The sequence below is a fragment of the Procambarus clarkii genome, chromosome 35 (assembly GCF_040958095.1).
Source record: "Procambarus clarkii isolate CNS0578487 chromosome 35, FALCON_Pclarkii_2.0, whole genome shotgun sequence".
Taxonomy (NCBI): domain Eukaryota; kingdom Metazoa; phylum Arthropoda; class Malacostraca; order Decapoda; family Cambaridae; genus Procambarus; species Procambarus clarkii.
The window spans coordinates 32144067-32164066 of NC_091184.1; the positions used below are offsets into that span (position 1 = coordinate 32144067).

At 41.7% G+C, this 20000-nt stretch overlaps 1 protein-coding gene across 2 annotated transcripts in view; it reads left to right on the forward strand.

Moving 5' to 3' along the window:
- The first annotated feature begins 4131 nt into the window (after nt 1-4131).
- The window catches only part of LOC123753211 (protein turtle-like), a 142649-nt gene continuing 126780 nt past the window's right edge, over nt 4132-20000 (forward strand). Inside the window, exon 1 of one of the 2 annotated variants that reach the window (XM_069336263.1) lies at nt 4132-4551. The gene's annotated coding sequence lies outside the window, so the exon portion shown is untranslated. Of the gene's footprint in view, nt 4552-4804; nt 4978-20000 lie in introns of those variants that run through there. The other variant, XM_069336264.1, reaches the window with a different exon arrangement.

Genomic DNA, 20000 nt, shown 5'->3' on the forward strand with positions numbered 1-20000 from the left:
TCTATATCAGGCAGCCAATCACCGTTTCTGATTGCTTACCGACCTGTCTGTCTGTCTGTCTGTCTGTCTGTCTGTCTGTCTGTTTAAATTCACAACTTTACAAAACTTGCACACAAACATACTTAAAAAAAACAGCTTCCAACCAGCTCTAAATCACGCAAACACAAACAAACACACGTCATTATATCCAAAATTTCCACACCGACAAGCATTAAAACACACACACACACAGTGGTGACAATAGAAGACAGGAGAGTAAATGGAAACATGATCACTACCTACAAAATTCTCAGAGGAATTAACAGGGTGATTAACTAGGTGAGTACACACACACACACACACACACACACACACACACACACACACACACACACACACACACACACGCACACACACACACACACACGCAGTGCCACATAGAGCTAAGCCATTCCTCCGTAGCGCTGCGCAACTTTCTTTCCGCCTTTCCACGGGTTCTCGTCGCTGGTTCATAAGGTTGAAACTCTACTTACACACTCTGGTTGTCCCAGCACGCGCGGGATGGCCTCCGGGTCTCCTCTGAGCGGTGTTCCACACATGCAAACATTATCAAAAATTACTAGCGCGCATCCGTTTGAAATTTGTCTAAAGTTTTTGTTGCAAATGCTGACTTAAATTCTCCTACGTGAATTTGTACTCAGACTCGCTTTGGAGATCTTGATATATTTTTGTTTTATTTTTAAGGACTATGTCTACTAGTTTTATTTTTTTTCGGCTGTCTATATGTCTGTGTGTGTGTGGGTGTGTCTGGACTGTCTTTCTGACTGTCTGAAAATGCGTGCGCTGTCTGGTATGGTTCTAAACGATTTGCAATATTCAGGAATCGTAATTTTGATCTTGTGAATTTCATAGGATCATTTCCCTTCAGACAGAATTTCATATGAATGAAAAATATGCAGAATTCAGGACGTTTGAAAGGAATTTTACCTAAAATTTGCTCTGAAACACAGCGTAATATATCAAATGTTGGCTGATTGCCTTGAAAGAAACATTATGAAGCAAAAAGATAGGCTCTGAACCAGTTCAGAGGTTCAGAACCTATAAGTTCAAGTTCCGGTACTTGAATACGATCAAACTACTCCGAGTTTCATCTTCAGGTGGATACGATCAGTGGCAATGGTACACCCCGTTCCCAAGGCTGTAACTCCCTGATATTCCGAGATCCGGAAGGTGTTGAGTAAGAGTAGGATCACGGTGAATGGATTCCGTCGCCAGATTCTACGTCTCACCCAACGTGAGACGTACACAAGTACAGTTACCCCTCGAGGACAATTCACAGAAAACGTCAATATCTTATTAATTAACGTAAATATCTTATTTACCAACGGATTGGTCGTTTCCGTAAAATAACACGACGGACGACGACAGGAAGAGTCGTAAACTGCATCTCCTGGTCGTTCAAGAATGTACAGCAAAATTTAATCGCTTGAAATAATTTATATCACCAATAATATATGTCGCGATATACTCCTGTAATAAAAATTACTCCCTGCATTCACTGCAATCATTTATTACTTACAAAATTATGCATATAAGAATCCCTTACCTATAATAATAAAATGACCAAAATCTATGTTGAGAAAGTGCTTTATTTTTCACACAGCAAAGCTATTGATAGCTTAAAGAGTGAACCGAAACGTGAAGCACGTTTTCTTTCTCAGTGAAGAGGAACACAGAGTGTGGGACTGTCTACTCTTAAAGAGGGGGGACTATATCATAGGATGATCCTACCACGTTATGGCGCAGTGGGCCGGCTCAACAAGTTGATGAGCCATTATGAGTGTCTCTCTCAATCTCTGTCTCTCTCTCTTCCTCCTCCACTCTCCCTTTCTCAATCTCTTACCCTTCTATTTCGCTAACTCTTTTTACCTCTCGTCCCTCTCTCTTTTTTTACTCTTTTCCTCTTTTTTCTATATTGCATGATGGCATAACAATAATAATAATAAAAGTAATAACAATTCTAATTAAAATTCCAATTATATTCACGAGAAAATAGTCTAAGAATACATTACTGTTCTTCGAAGGAGATGCTCACTCAGTCATGGTGTTACACAGCTGTCAGTTACACAGCTGTCAGATACACAGCTGTCAGTTACACAGCTGTCAGTTACACAGCTGTCAGATACACAGCTGTCAGATACACAGCTGTCAGTTACACAGCTGTCAGTTACACAGCTGTCAGTTACACAGCTGTCAGTTACACAGCTGTCAGATACACAGCTGTCAGTTACACAGCTGTCAGATACACAGCTGTCAGTTACACAGCTGTCAGATACACAGCTGTCAGATACACAGCTGACAGTTACACAGCTGTCAGTTACACAGCTGTCAGATACACAGCTGTCAGTTACACAGCTGACAGATACACAGCTGTCAGTTACACAGCTGACAGATGACTCGTCTGGCAACGATGTTTTACATATATATCTAAATCTGTTTTATTTAAGTTTTATTTATTTAGTTTTATATCTAAATCTAAATCCTATTTTATTAAATATAATTTTGTTCTTTAGGGCAGTTTTATCTTTCCAGTGGTGACGCGGGTCACGATAACAGGATAGGATAACACTATTTAACACTATAGGATAACAGGATAGCACGATAATAGGAGAACAAGGAATCAATCTGTCCTCCCACTTAATACGTCGCTTTTCTTAACGAAATCGACTTAAAATGCTACTTGTTTGTATAAATCCAAGTAACTATTGTTGGGTACGTGCCCAACATGGGCAGCATGAGATAGACGTCAAAGAAAAGGGTGTCACTGTGCCAAACGTTCCACCTACGCAAGCTTGGAATATCGTTGACTAAACTGTGAGTTATAAATTAGTTTTTTGCTTGTCATATCGTGAAATGTTATGATGTCGAAAGTGGAGAGAGAGAGAGAGAGAGAGAGAGAGAGAGAGAGAGAGAGAGAGAGAGAGAGAGAGAGAGAGAGAGAGAGAGAGAGAGAGAGAGAGAGAGAGAGAGAGACAGACCCAAACAAGACAGGGAGACACGCCCCACAAACCAATACGATAGATACATTGTATCATGCGGATCTGAGCTCCGCCATCCAGAATACGCTGCTTACCCAAACTCTACGAGGCCAGTACTCGTACAATCATAATAATATGCAAATATGTATGCCACTTCTACGACATTGCTTTTCCCAGACATAAATATTTGGATAAAGGTAGATTTGTTTTACTATATTATTCTGGAACATTGTTGCATAATTCGTTGTATAACCAACACTCAAGCAGTGAAAAAGTTCTTTCTGGTAGCTTCGTTTTTAGCTTTGAATATGGCTTATCTGTCTGCTGTGTCATTTCACATTATAATTTTTTACGTCGTTGTCATGTCCCTACTTTTCCTCGTCTCCTGTGTTGGAGTTTTAGTTCCCTCAGCTTTTCCATGCCGGAGTTGCGTATTCAGATGTTGGTCTCTTGTAGGTTATATATAGGCAATCATGAGAGGCACATGTATGTATGTGTAGATTTTAGTGTATATGTATGGAGTGTGTGTATGATAGTGAGTGTACTAACGTGTGTTAGTGGATGTGGTGATTGTGATGTTGGTGATAGTGATGCCGGTGATAGTGATGATGGTGATAGTGATGACAGTGATAGTGATGACAGTGATAGTGATGACAGTGATAGTGATGACGGTGTAGTGATGACAATGATAGTGATGACGGTGATAGTGATGACAGTGACAGTGATGACGGTGATAGTGATGGCGGTGATAGTGATGACAGTGATAGTGATGGCGGTGATAGTGATGACAATGATAGTGATAGTGATGACAATGACAGTGATGACGGTGATAGTGATAACAGTGACAGTGACAACAGTGATAGTGATGAGTGATAGTGATGACAGTGATAATGATGACAGTGATAGTGATGACGGTGATAGTGATGTCGGTGATAGTGATGACAGTGATAATGATGACAGTGATAGTGATGACAGTGATAGTGATGACAGTGATAGTGATGACAATGATAGTGATAGTGATGACAGTGATAATGACAATGATAGTGATGACAGTGATAGTGACGGCGGCGGCGGCGGCGTCAATTTTTGACCGTTGGCGGCGGCGGCTGAGGGTCTGCGAGAGATCCGGCCGTCAGTGTTCCTCCAGCCGTCGTAGGGAGCGGGTCGCACGCGGTGTGGTGCTGCATTCACTCCTAAAGTCTCTCCACCTCCTCTCCCCTCAACACACGCAGCTAACTATTTTCCCTGTCAGGTCGCGCCTCGCGAGGACAATCACCTTTCTCCTCCTTTCCCTTAATCATCCCTAGTTAACGCGAGCCTTGAAAACTAACTGCAGTTAGCACGGTATGGTGATTAGAGGTTCGTCCTTGTTAGTAATCATAAAGTGTAATCGACTGCAGTGGCGTGTGAACTTTTAACCATTGGTTTTAAGGAAAGAAATTGAGACTAATGTAGTTTCAGCTTCGACTAGAATACAAAAAACAAAATAGTGAGAAATTACAGAAAAAAATCCTCCAATATTTAACCATTACAGGTAAAAAAAAAATTCTGACGATGTTCCTTTGAAACTAAATAATTCATTTATGTGACCAACTTTTGAAATCTTTTTTTTTTGGGGCTGTAGTTTTATTTTGTACCGTGAAGACTTTATTTCCTTTATTATACTTGATGATTTTCTGTTTAGATTACTATAAACACTTTTATTTTTAAATAATTTTATTATTAATCACATAATATTGTATTCCTCTAATTATTTTAGTTACGGAAACTGTTTTATTATTAGTCATTACTGCATTAAAAATGCAGTGAAATACAATAGTCTTATTAGTAACGATATCATTCGTTAGGGTGTTTGAAAATATGACCACTAAGTGAAGTGCGCATAAGGTTCTCCAAGTACGATCCTCGTTCGTTCCACCGCAGACAAACGACCCAATTACCTCCTGACAATCGCCTAGAGGTAAGTAGTAACGTTAGTGGTTAAAGAGAGCACTCAGCTGAGTGAAACGAGACACCGAGTAACCCAATTTTTCACTGCCATTCCCCCTCAAAATTTGGGTTGAGAAACTGATATTGTATTTTCACTGCTTTTATAGTTGAATATATTTCACGAATATGGTGGATTTTTATTTTTTTTTTAGCTTGGTAATAATGATCGTTTACAGAGCTTGGTGTACTGACCACTTAAGAGAGTTGTATTGACCATCCTACAGAGCTTGTAGTGACCACCCAATAGAGCTTGTAGTGACCACCCAATAGAGCTTGTAGTGACTATCCAATAGAGCTTATAGTGACCATCAATAGAGCTTGTAGAGACCACCCAATAGAGCTTGTAGTGACTATCCAATAGAGCTTATAGTGACCATCAATAGAGCTTGTAGTGACCGCCCAATAGAGCTTGTAGTGACTATCCAATAGAGCTTATAGTGACCATCAATAGAGCTTGTAGTGACCACCCAATAGAGCTTATAGTGACCACCCAATAGAGCTTATAGTGACCACCCAATAGAGCTTCTAGTAACCGCCCAATAGAGCTTGGTGTATTAACTACCCAATAGAGCTTGTAGTGACCACCCAATAGAGTTTGGTGTATTGACCACCCAATAGAGCTTGTAGAAGTAGTGACCACCCAATAGAGCTTGTAGTAGTAGTGACCACACAATAAAGCTTGTAGTGACCACCCAATAGAGCTTGTAATGACCACCCAGTAGAGCTTGTAGTGACCAACCCAATAGAGCTTGTAGTGACCGTCCAATAGAGCTTGTAGTGACCACCCAATAGAGCTTGTATTGACCACCCAATAGAGCTTGTAGTGACCGCCCAATAGAGCTTGTAGTGACCACCCAATAGAGCTTGTAGTGACCATCCAATAGAGCTTGTAGTGACCACCCAACAGAGCTTGTAGTGACCACCCAATAGAGCTTGTATTGACCACCCAATAGAGCTTGTAGTGACCGCCCAATAGAGCTTGTAGTGACTACTCAATAGAGCTTGTATTGACCACTCAATAGAGCTCGTAGTGACCACCCAACAGAGCTTGTATTGACCACCCAATAGAGCTTGTAGTGACCACCAATAGAGCTTGTATTGACCACCCAATAGAGCTTGTAGTGACCACCCAATAGAGCTTGTAGTGACCGCCCAATAGAGCTTGTAGTAGTAGTGACCACCCAATAGAGCTTGTAGTAGTAGTGACCACACAATAAAGCTTGTAATGACCATCCAATAGAGCCTGCAGTGACCACCCAATAGAGCTTGTAGTGATCACCAATAGAGCTTGTAGTGACCACCAATAGAGCTTGTAGTGACCACCAATAGAGCTTGTAGTGACCACCCAATAGAGCTTATAGTGACCACCCAATAGAGCTTATAGTGACCATCTAATAGAGCTTACAGTGACCACCCAACAGAGCTTGTAGTGACCACCAATAGAGCTTGGTGTACGAAGCAAACAGGCTGATAAAGAAGCAAAAGTAGATAGCACAGCATAACTATGGAAACAAGTGAATATACGAATAACTTAAGATAACGAGACATTACTCGACCTAGTATGCAAGACCCGATTTGCATAATAGGCAGAGTGATTTTTCAAAAATGTGCTTCCAAATTGGTTTATTTGAATTAATATTAAAATATTATTATTATATTCTGTCTCTGCGTTGGCTCGGGGTCTTGAAGTGGGTAGAACAAGAAGACCACCAACTTATGAAGAACTCTTAAGAGAGAGAGAGAGAGAGAGAGAGAGAGAGAGAGAGAGAGAGAGAGAGAGAGAGAGAGAGAGAGAGAGAGAGAGAGAGAGAGAGAGAGAGAGAGAGAGAGAGAGAGAGAGAGAGAGAGAGAGAGAGAGAGAGAGAGAGAGACAGACAGACAGACAGACAGACAGACAGACAGACAGACAGACAGAGAGAGAGAGAGAGAGAGAGAGAGAGAGAGAGAGAGAGAGAAATAGAGACACTAGAAGTAGAGAAAGGAATCTAGAAGTAGAGAAAGGAAGAGAGATACAGAAAGAACACAACAAAATGCGAAACAAGGTTTCAGCTAAAGCTGAAATCAGTGCAAAGATCAGGCAAACAAAGACTCAATGCATCCAAGTATCAAAAACCTTTCTAATCTTAGTAAGAGAAAAAAAAGACGCGAGAAAGTGAATTTAAAAAGCTCCTGGGCTACAAAACGTGAGATCAGGAGGGAAGATCTGCGGTGAAAGCGGAAATTGGCGAATGGGTTCGAACCCCGGTCCCTGGGGGAAAAAAGAGAAGGCTAACATACACTCCCAACACCCAAGGAGCAACCAGAGGTATGCAGGCACCATTTTCATTTTCCGGTAGGAAAGGGGGGGAGGGGGGAAATAGATGCGAATGGTAGATATGAGGGTAGATGATTGAGGGGGGGGAAAAGTAGATGGGAGAAGTAGATGTAAGGAGAAGAGGATGAAAAGAATAAATTTTATTTTTAATTAATACTATTACTTTTATTATTAATATTTTAATATCTTAAACATTTTTATTAATATTTTTTATTATTATTTTTATTATCATTATTTTTGTTATTATAATTATTATTATAAGATCAAGGAACATGAGAAAGGTGAAGAAAATGGAGTAGAAATATATATAGAACACAGGGAGAAGGAAAAGGAGTGAATGATTCAAGAGCAAATGGGAAGATGACTAAAAGAGTGGAGGAACATACATACAAATATATACACACATGCAAATATACATATTTACATGCATGCATACGTACAACTATATATACCTGGAGAGAGAGAGGACATGATCAGTATATACATGATACTGAGAGGGAGAATAAACGAGATGGATAAGGCCGGCCTCATTTAAGTGAGAGAAAAGAGGATAAAGTAGAAGGCGTAGATGGAAGCTGGATACGCAAATGAGTCGTAGAAATACAAGGAAATAATCGTTGATCACCCGTATAGGGTTCAAATTTAATGCATTGAAAGAGGAGGTAGTGGAAGCCACCTCTATTCACAACTTTAGGACCAGATACGTTACAAATTCGAACATTGGGAGATAAAAAAAAAAGAGTCCCGGGCACCGCCGGAGTGAGAGTGAGGCAAGATCAGCAGTATCTTGTCTCTTTGTAAGATCTTGACTCTTGAATTGTATATACACATACTCTTACTTGCAAGCCTAAAATATATCTAATAAAAATGTATTATCATTAGATACGTTTCTAAGGTCAGGCATCAAGAGAGCTGATGTAGGATATCAGTTACTGTAGTGGTGAGAGAGAGAGAGAGAGAGAGAGAGAGAGAGAGAGAGAGAGAGAGAGAGAGAGAGAGAGAGAGAGAGAGAGAGAGAGAGAGAGAGAGAGAGAGAGAGCAATACTCAGGCAAAAGAGGAAAACTTTTTAATTAAACCCAGCATTAGGATTTATTCTCAGGGCGAAGTTTTCTGATTTTCTTTTAGTTATGAAGGAATATTTTTTCTGATGTCCCACTCACAAAATTTTACAGGATGTGACCCATAGTTGCCTGAAACTGTGCTCGGGATAATGGGGAGGACTTTCTCTCTCTCTCTCTCTCTCTCTCTCTCTCTCTCTCTCTCTCACCACTACAGTAACTGATATCCTACATCAGCTCTCTTGATGCCTGACCTTAGAAACGTATCTAATGATAATATTATGCATTTTGATTAGATATATTTTTATGTATTGCAAAATTGCAATTAGGTACTGGATGAAGCTTTTGCTTAAAGTTTTGCAATTCCTGCTGTTGAGAAGGTACGGGACGTGCCGTAGTGCAGTGGGCTTTTTGGCTACCTTGCTTGCTAGGTTCAGTACGTGGATCTTCAAGGATATTAATGAGTCGAGTTTCATCCCCAAAATGTCACTCGCATCATTGATCAATATGGTTCTGCAATTTATATATACATGCTGGTTCCAGAGTCAAAATCAATCATGCTGTGTACTTAGCATTCCCTGTGTTGCCTCTAACCTGTATGGCAAGTTGCAAATTGTGTTCCATGAACCATTGTAATTTTAGAGTGATGTTATCTTCAGATGCAACCACCATCTGAACAACTGAACGAGTCAGGAATGAGGTACATATGGTCGTAGAGGAACAAATGGTAGTTAAGGTACAAATGGTCGTTGAAGTAGACACTCCAAAAGATGGGGGCCATGAACTATGCCCCCCCCCTTATGCAGGCACCAACAAAGTGGCATTTAGTGGTTCAGGGCAATAATGTTGTTGTTGTTAAAGATTCGTTACCTGGAACAAAAAGTTCCCAGCAGCACGGGCTATGGTGAGCCCCTGGCCTTAATAGTTCGCTCGTTACAGTAGTCATTAAAAAAGAGACCTCGAGGTGCTTTGCGTTTGAAGCTTCGTGCGTCATGTCAGATTTCACACAGCTGGCCTTAGATCAGATGGCAAAATCTGTCTATTTCCTCCCTGTGCCTGACTGGTTATCCGGCTTACCATCTGTGTTTGCATATCTATCTGCTTCTATATCTCACGCACACACGCACGCAAACACGTGGAGAACGCATGAAAAAAGGGACAATTTTGCATTGCGTTTATCGCGCACCAGAAACAGGTTAGACCATGGTAAAAATCCATCGATAAGAGAGCCTGGTCTCTGAAGTTCCCCTCCGTTAAAAATGCAATGGTTTACGCGAACCAAAAGCGTCAAAACCTATGCTACCCAACGAACGAGCCGAAGCCGATAGTCATTCGTTTACCAAAATAATCAGTTTCGCGATGTTTACAATCTCCTTCTTGAGGTTATCTTGAGATGATTTCGGGGCTTTTTAGTGTCCCCGCGGCCCGGTCCTCGACCAGGCCTCCACCCCCAGGAAGCAGTCCGTGACAGCTGACTAACACCCAGGTACCTATTTTACTGCTAGGTAACAGGGGCATAGGGTGAAAGAAACCCTGCCCATTGTTTGTCGCCGGCGCCTGGGATCGAACCCAGGACCACAGGATCACAAGTCCAGCGTGCTGTCCGCTCGGCCGACCGGCCCCTAAAACCACAGCAATATTTTACCCCGGGATCGACTGGGTACAAAATGTAGTGTGTTCAGTAAGTGAACAAGTTGGGACGGTCCAGTGGGCTGTCTTGACGAGGTAAACTTCGCAAGCAAATCGGGCGTAAGTCACATACCTCATCGTAAGTGGCAATTCTGATACGTATACGAGTGTCCGGGAACACCTAGAACGCTGGTTCGATCCTCCGTCCGGCTGTAGTTATTTTATATTAATCCTTATATATATTAATCCTTATATATATTAATCCTTATATATATATAATCCTTATTATATTAATTAATGGTAGTGATTTCCTTGTTCATCATCCTGGTAAGTTATTTATGACAATAAGCGATAGTTATAAATTGAAATTGAAATAAGTTTATTGAGGTAAAATACACACAAAGTGATGAGGTAGCTCCAGCTATTCTCACCCCGTTCAGTACAACGTGTTAATACATACATAGACACACATCACAAACAATAAACATATTACCAAACATTCTGAGAGATAAACATATACATTTCCTGATAGTTATAAGTGAAGGTTAGGGGGTACAGGAAGCTGTATGTGTGCTAAGCAATTGTTAAACTCCACGACAAACTACAGTGATAAATGACAGATAAAATACACAATTTTGTGTGTTTTATAAAATACAACAAAACCAGAATGTATAAACCGATATTTGCAGTGCACGATGTTAACCAGACGAGGCAACAAGGATAAGGAAGAAAATATTATGAAAACAATTAGGCTATACAATGGGCTCGAACACTCGTGCCTGGACTCCCGGCACAACCACTACTGACATTCTCAAGAATTACCAGCAAGTAAAAATAGACCAACAGAAGTTCTCATGGAAACACAGAAGTGAACCAGTCAACTGCCAGAGAGAAACGAGTCAATTTCTCACATACAGATAAAAAAAAAATTGTTTTGGAAAGAGCGTAGAAAGAAAATGCTTAAATTATTATAGTCTGGATCTGATTCACATGAAAATAAAAGAGTCCAATAATGAGAAAACGTTTTCAGGCCAGACAGGTATCAGAAGAAACCAAATGAGATGATGTAGGTTGAGTTCACATTAAAGATACGAGGGAGATAATCCTGGGATAAAATTAGCCAATTTCAGTTCAAAGGAAACTTCAATAGTTCCTCCCAAAGGAATATTAAAAAAGACCAGAGAGCCTCAGCTGCAAAAGCAATTATGAGACCTTAGAGTAGAGAAGAGATTCAACAGACCCCCACCTGCCTAATCCCATCAACCCCCAAGCCAATCCAATCAACCCAATCCAATACGTCAAAATAATCTGCTTTTCCAAGCCCTCCATATCCCTTATCAAACCCCGTACACACCATCCATACCCCCTGATCTTGACTACCATTCCTTTATCAAACCCCCCTACATATCATACATTCCTTTGGCTACAAAGCTCATACCTCATTCCAGCAGGCCTATTGCATGTCCCACTCTTACATTCTATTTCTCCCAGGTCTCCATTTTTTTCATTCTTTTAACCACCCATTTATTGTATGACCCCATCCAATCGCCCTCTCTTCTGAGCCTTTATCTCTCTTCACCTTTACTGGCTGATTTCAACTCCTTGCACTTTCAATCTTTCAACATGCCCACAATCCTCTTACCTCCCTTCCCTCTCATTCACCTCCACACCTGCCTCCACACACCTGACCATCCCATACCTGCCTCCACGCCTGATTCACCTCACTCATTCCACATTTCTCACCTCAAACACTTCTACTTTAATCTTTCCTCAGCTATCACTCAGCCCAAAATATACTCCCAATTCCTTCTCTTTCTCCCTCACTGACAGAGAACCGTAGAGGCCTAAGACAGACCCGTAGAGGCCTAAGACAGAGAACCGTAGAGGCCTAAGACAGAGAACCGTAGAGGCCTAAAACAGAGAACCGTAGAGGCCAAAAACATAGAACCGTAGAGGCCTAAAACAGAGAACCGTAGAGGCCAAAAACAGAGAACCGTAGAGGCCAAAAACAGAGAACCGTAGAGGCCTAAAACAGAGAACCGTAGAGGCCAAAAACAGAGAACCGTAGAGGCCTAAGACAGAGAACCGTAGAGGCCTAAAACAGAGAACCGTAGAGGCCAAAAACATAGAACCGTAGAGGCCTAAAACAGAGAACCGTAGAGGCCAAAAACAGAGAACCGTAGAGGCCAAAAACAGAGAACCGTAGAGGCCTAAAACAGAGAACCGTAGAGGCCAAAAACAGAGAACCGTAGAGGCCAAAAACAGAGAACCGTAGAGGCCTAAAACAGAGAACCGTAGAGGCCTAAAACAGAGAACCGTAGAGACCTAAGACAGAGAACCGTAGAGGCCTAAAACAGAGAACCGTAGAGGCCTAAAACAGAGAACCGTAGAGGCCTAAGACAGAGAACCGTAGAGGCCAAAAACAGAGAACCGTAGAGGCCTAAAACAGAGAACCGTAGAGGCCTAAAACAGAGAACCGTAGAGGCCTAAAACAGAGAACCGTAGAGGCCAAAAACAGAGAATCAAGTGATCAAAGAAACGATACAAATTTTAATTGGATAAAAAGAGTCCATGTGAATCCAAGCAATAGACACGGGGGAGAATTCAGATGAAACTATTTTACTACAAGAAAATTTCCAGAATATTTATCAAAATCTTTATTGCCTAAAGACATTGAAAAATATGAATGAAAGAAGAGGAATAGAAGAAGTGACCTTGAAGTGACCATTAGAAAAAGCCGATGTTGTGAGTTGTATAAAAGTGTAAATGGTAAAGGCTTCTGTGAGGGGGGGGGGCATTTAATATACAACACCTCACAAGGTGACTGCAGGTCCTGGATATAACGGACACAGCATAACTATAGTCGTCATTGGCATCATTTGGACGTATTAAAGAGGTCACACTAACAGGGGACTGAAAGGCTCGTTTACATATGAGAAAACTATGAGGGGGAAAAACAGATTTTGGGTTGTCGACCCCACTGAGTTCTGGAACTCAAGTGATGATAGCGACAGAAAGTGAAGAGCCAATACAAAGAACTCCACAGCCAAAAATCAGAATACAGAAACCAGTAAAGAAACAGTTGATATACCTAACAATACCATGAATTCGTTCACAGAGAATGATAAGGAGGTGTGTGAGGAATTCAATCAACAATATCATGAGGCCTTCCTAAAAGGAGATATGCCTAAACTGAAAGTGAGTCTTTGAGTATATTGAGAGGAACTGGCAATGGACAAAGACGATCTATAAGAAAAAATGTCTGTCTAATTGCAAGGAAATTTTGATTGCCTCACCCAACTTTGCATGGGAAATCTTGTGTGGTATGGGACGGACATAGGCAAGTCGGAATCGCCCTAAATTAAATACTTTAAGAAATATTAATCATTGTAGAGATCTTCCAATTTTCTTGCGGTCAAGTGTGAAAGACTTCGCGTTTCCCATAATTTCTGTGTTTCATATTAATACATTTTCTGAGGTAATAGGGAGATGGGGAAGCTGAGAAGAAGGCGAAGTGCGGGAACCGACGGGATGGGAACGAGAGGGGAAGAGGTGGAAAGGGGAGAGGAGACCCGGGTGCAGCCGGGTACCCCTTTTAGTATTCAATATAAGAAACTAACAAGGTATCCGGATGCCTCCGGGTCTCTCTCTAATCCTCCAATCCCGACTGTCTCCTTCCCTGTCTCCCAATCTCCCGGCTATCCACCTATCCCTCCCCCCCTCTTCCCATCTCCACCCTCCTCCCCCCCCCCCCTTACTATCTTCCAGCATCTTTGCTCTGATCAACCACAGTCTCTCTACCAACCTGCCTTTGTCTCTGTATATCTGTCACTTTTTCTTTTTCTAATCTTCAGTCTCATTCTGTCTCTTTCCTATCTGACCCTTATGAAAATAATATAATAGTTTTCCATTGGCTTGGTGGTGTTCCGCTGATGGGCAGAGTCTTGTAGGGAAAATTATTCAAAATATATAATAGTCTCACTTTATTTTAGAGAAAGAAGTGAGACTTTACAAAGTCTTTAATGCTGCAGGAGAATCGCTTCTTTTTTGCTACAATGGACAAAATATCATGATTAAAAATGCTCCGTTATTTTTTTTTTTTACAAAATCAGTGCATGATTTTACATATTACTATAAGAAAAATTTATGTTTTTTGGTTTAATTCATATTTTTTTTAATATTTAACTAGACGTGGTTCTCGGGAAGTAACTAAATAAGTCGTAGGGTTAGTTAGCTGTTCCCAATTGAATTCTGGCGACCCCGACTAGCCTATGTTCGGCCCGTACCACAGACCATTCCTCTTGCAAAGTTTTGTAAAGATAACCTCAAGTGTCTGGCCGCCATCCTTAGACAAAAACCGACATTCTGACAGTTAAAGATGAAAGGACCTGAGAACACAGGTGGAAGCTGGTGATACAAATGCGCCGGACTATGTTATAAAGATTTCTTCGGTGTAAGAGTTGTGAGCAAGTGTAATGGCCGATAAGAAAAGACTAGAGAAGCGAACGGAAAAAAATCAAACTTTAATGGAAGTGAAATAATAAAAAAAACACGAGGAATGGAAAATTATTGAATTTATTAAAAGGTTGTCAAGACGGAGTTACGGAGATTATGTTCGACCATTCAAGTACATCCTAGTGAGCACACACACACACACACACACACACACACACACACACACACACACACACACACACACACACACACACACACACACACACACGCACACACACACACACACACACACACACACACACACACAATTGCATTAGGAAGCAATGTGGTGGAGGCTGACTCCATAAACACTTTCAAGTGTAGATATGATAGAGCCCAATAGGCTCAGGAACCTGTACACCTGTTGATTGACGGTTGAGAGGCGGGACCAAAGAGCCAGAGCTCAACCCCCGCAAGCACAACTTGGTGAGTACACACACACACACACATGTTTTGGCTGGACCAAAGATCCAAAGCTCAACCCCAGCAAGCACAACTACGTAAGTACAACTAGGTAAATACACACACACACACACATACAGGAATCTGTACACCAGTTGACAGTTGAGAGGCGGGACCAAAGAGCCAGAGCTCATTCAAGCACAACTAGGTGAGTACAACTAGGTGAGTACGCACACACACATACACACGCACCTAATTGTACTCACAACCAGGCGATTACAACTAGGTGAGTACAACTAGGTGAGTACGCACACACACACACACACATACACACGCACCTAATTGTACTCACAACCAGGTGAGTACAACTAGGTGAGGCCACGAGATCTTGAAAATATTATGTACTAACGTTGATTGGACGAGTCCTTTCTACACACACAAATAAGTGATCTAATTAATAACGCAACACCGGATATTGTCCCAGTGACGGAAACCAAACAGGACGCGAGAATACAAAATGGAAGAGTATTTCCGTGAGCCAATTCCATTTGCGGACGAGATAGAACACTGCGAAGTGGTCAGAGCTGGAGACAGCCCATTTAAAGCCAAAAGAATCGTCGTATCTTGAGGTTATCTTGAGATGATTTCGGGGCTTTTTAGTGTCCCCGCGGCCCGGTCCTCGACCAGGCCTCCACCCCCAGGAAGCAGCCCGTGACAGCTGACTAACACCCAGGTACCTATTTTACTGCTAGGTAACAGGGGCATAGGGTGAAAGAAACTCTGCCCATTGTTTCTCGCCTGGGATCGAACCCAGGACCACAAGATCACAAGTCCAGCGTGCTGTCCGCTCGGCCGACCGGCTCCGTTTAAACCCCACAGTATCAATGGAAATAAAAAAAAAAAATCGAGGTATCTTGCTAATTATAAACGCGTGTGTGGGTCGCCTCGACTCACGAACACCGTACCTGAACACAATAGCAACCCTGAAGTATTTATGGAATCACTAACGAAACCTATATATCTTTCTGTAATAATGGCGGATTTTTGTTTACATGTTAAAACGTTACGAGATTCACAACTTCAGAGTTCTATGTATAGTTTGGTGTAGGTTAGGTTAGGGGGTGTAGGTTCTGTTGGTTAGTTATTTTCTATTTCATTTACTTCGGTGACACATTTACACAAATTCGAACGGTGGTCGTCAGCGAAGCACTGTTCGAAAAATGTTCAAATGACATCAATTGAGAGTCGTGTGTAATCCCTTTTCCATTCAGGAATATGGTTGGATTGATGAGCATTTTGGGCTCATTAATCATAAATACAAATAATAAACACTCACACACACACACACACATACACACACACACACACACACACACACACACACACACACACACACACACACACACACACACACACACACACATATAGAGCAACATTTACCTGCAATTTATATTTGACAGCTTCCTGTTGGCATCCATCCATCCATCCATCCATCCCTCAAAACTATCCAATCATCCATCCATTCATCCATACGTATCGTTATCTGTCCCCCAATACATATATCCACCCAGATCATCCACCCATATTCATCCCTTCACTACTCCATCCAACTATTTGTCAATCCATTTATCCATCCGTGACTCAAGTACAATTCGTTGTGGATGAGTCTTGACTCACCTTACGCTATCTTCTTCTTGAGGTTATCTTGAGATGATTTCGGGGCTTAGCGTCCCCGCGGCCCGGTCCTCGACCAGGCCTCCTTTTCGTTACGCACTCCACAGGAAGCAGCCCGTAGCAGCTGTCTAACTCCCAGGTACCTATTTACTGCTAGGTAACAGGGGCATCAGGGGTGAAAGCAACATTTTGCCCATTTGTCTCCGCATCCACCTGGGATCGAACTCGGAACCTCAGGACTACGAATCCGAAACGCTGTCCACCCAGCTGTCAGACGCTCTTAAACAACGTTACAGTGAGAATAAGACTTTACTTATAAAGTCTCATCTCCATAGGTTTGATCAAACCTAGACTTAATCAAGCCTAAAAATTAAGTATTTTGTCAACTTTGTGTGTGTCTATACATGTGTAACTTGAGTTGATCCACACCTGTTCAACTACTTATTTATCCACACATGTTCAATCACCACCATTCTAATTATCATTAATCGTATCACCGTTTTCCACCACCACACCCAGAGAGCCTTAATCATAGTCAACACGAGAGCTGACTGGATCCTAACTGGTGAACCACAACCCAGTCAACTCACAGTCTGTAGGAACGAGTGCTGGAGCTCTGATGTAGAACACCTGTTTCTCCAGTCTAGATGTTCCAGTTTGGGGCTATTGAATTGCCGGAGTTTAAAAACAAGAACTTTAAAACCACAGAAAGCCAGAGTTTCAGACCACTCGAAAGACTACGACAAGACAGTCAGGTATAAAGAATCTAATAACAGGACAATGCCACTCAGAATGCCAGAGACATTCAGAATGATAAAGGCATTAAGAAAGGCGCCTTCAATCAGATATTTAGAAACGTAGCAGCAATTATAAAAACAGATTCTGAAACTAGAAGACAACGGAACAAAACCAAAGTTAAAACAAGAAAATATGATAGACACAGAATATATATATATATATATATATATATATATATATATATATATATATATATATATATATATACCCAACCAAACTCATTCCTCTGAATCCTCCCTATGATACCACGGAAAAGATCCCACGTCAATTATGCTACTCTCTGGCAATCAGCCTTCAGTCAAACAGTCTTGTCACTAACCTTTAACGATGCGTCACGTCCAGCACTCCAAAAAATGCCAATCTGAAAAGAAAAAATTATATCATTGTATTTATATACAAAAAAAACATGCATGGTTTAGTAATGGTAGAGATGGGAGGAGGAAGAAGAGGGTAGACATGAATCTCACAAATATACGCACAGAATATTCGCAAAGAACATACGCAAAGAACATCCAACTGAGTCTGAGAGATGTATGAATCAGCAGCAATATTCTTGATTAACTACCTGATTGACTATGCAGGCTTGCAATTCAAGGTGATTTATGCAACGCGAGTGATTGACAAGTGAAGGTTTTCTGATTTAGTTCAGTTTGTACACACCTTCACAAGTTCATATCAAAATCTTGTAGTTTAGTTCAGTTCACGAACCCGATAGAGAGAGAGAGAGAGAGAGAGAGAGAGAGAGAGAGAGAGAGAGAGAGAGAGAGAGAGAGAGAGAGAGAGAGAGAGAGAGAGAGAGAGAGAGAGAGAAAGAGATAAAGAGACAATGAGAGAGACAGAGAAGACAAAGAAACATATTGTATAACAATTGCACAATTACGTACCGGTGAAATTGGCTTTGGCTTACTTTGCCTTTACCAATCGTTAACCTGTATCGATTGACTTCCTTTACTCTCCCTAGTCGCTAGTAAGAGTGACCATGAAAAGCAAAATCATTACTGAACACTTTTGGAATGATCTTGAAAACTCTTTATTCTAATAAAGGATGTAAAGTTCACTCGCTAAGCCCCTGGGAGCTTAGTGAGTGTATCTCAGGAGTACCAATGTACTCCAAGAGTGCCAATGCAACCCAAGAGTGCCAATGTACTCCAACAGTGCCAATGTACTCCAACAGTGCCAATGTACTCCAAGAGTGCCAATGTACTCCAACAGTGCCAATGTACTCCAAGAGTGCCAATGTACTCCAAGAGTGCCAATGTACTCCAACAGTGCCAATGTACTCCAAGAGTGCCAATGTACTCCAACAGTGCCAATGTACTCCAAGAGTGTCAATGTACTCCAACAGTTCCAATGTACTCCAACAGTGCCAATGTACTCCAACAGTGCCAATGTACTCCAAGAGTGCCAATGTACTCCAACAGTGCCAATGTACTCCAACAGTGCCAATGTACTCCAACAGTGCCAATGTACTCCAACAGTGCCAATGTACACCAAGAGTGCCAATGTACTCCAAGAGTGCCAATGTACTCCAAGAGTGCCAATGTACACCAAGAGTGCCAATGTACTCCAAGAGTGCCAATGTACTCCAACAGTGCCACGAAATTGTAGTGAAAATCAGTGCCAAACGGCGAGTGTGTGAGTGGAGTGTGTGTGTGAGTGTGTGTGTGTGCATATAGTTTTTAGAACCGAAACAACAGTCATGTATTAGTCATGTATGTATATCTCGAGAGCAACTGACATATTGTACCAAGTCTCGCGATATTCTGTGTTATTTATTTTTTATGTGTTTGTATGTGTGCGTGTGTGTTGGTGCTTGTGTACCTGTGTGTGTGTGTGTGTGTGTGTGTGTGTGTGTGTGTGTGTGTGTGTGTGTGTGTGTGTGTGTATGTGTGTGTGTGAGTGCGAGTCTGTATTCACATAGTTGTGCTTGTAGGGGTTTGAGCTTTAGGGTCCTTTGGTCATGGGTGTGTGTGTGTTTGTGTGTGTGTGTGTGTGTAATTGGGTGCGTGTATGTGTCAGTATGTGTTATTATAGTCTTGTGGGTTGTTGATGTTGTCGTTGATCCCTCTCTACTGACAACCCAACCCACAACTCGGTAGAGTGCTTATACCTCACTAGGAGATCACCCTGGGCGCTTCTGGCTCTTGGAGAGGCGCTCAACGTCACACGTTTAGGGGATGCGGCTCCAACACTTAGCCTCGTTGTCACGTGCACACACCCACTCGAGCCGCTGTGACTCCCCACTCTCTCCTTAGGTGATATGATCTCCTCAATCCCCTTTTGACTTATTAGTATTACCTTCTACCCTGTCGACAGTAGTGGTTCTTGGTTCTTTCTCTCTCTCTCTCTCTTCCTTTACTATTTCCTGGGAAGCCTCACTAGGACAAGGGCAAACACCAGCAAATTGGGATACATTTACTGGACAGAGCACATACACGATACATACACACATATAATAATAATGAATCCTATACTCTATAATATTGCAATCAGGGCGCTCTCCAACACAATCAGAACTCTATTATCAGTTTACCAAGTGGTAACCTATCTTCTGATTCACCCCCTGATACTATCAACCTCCTCAAGTAGATCAAGTCTACATACACTGTTGCACCATCAGCAAG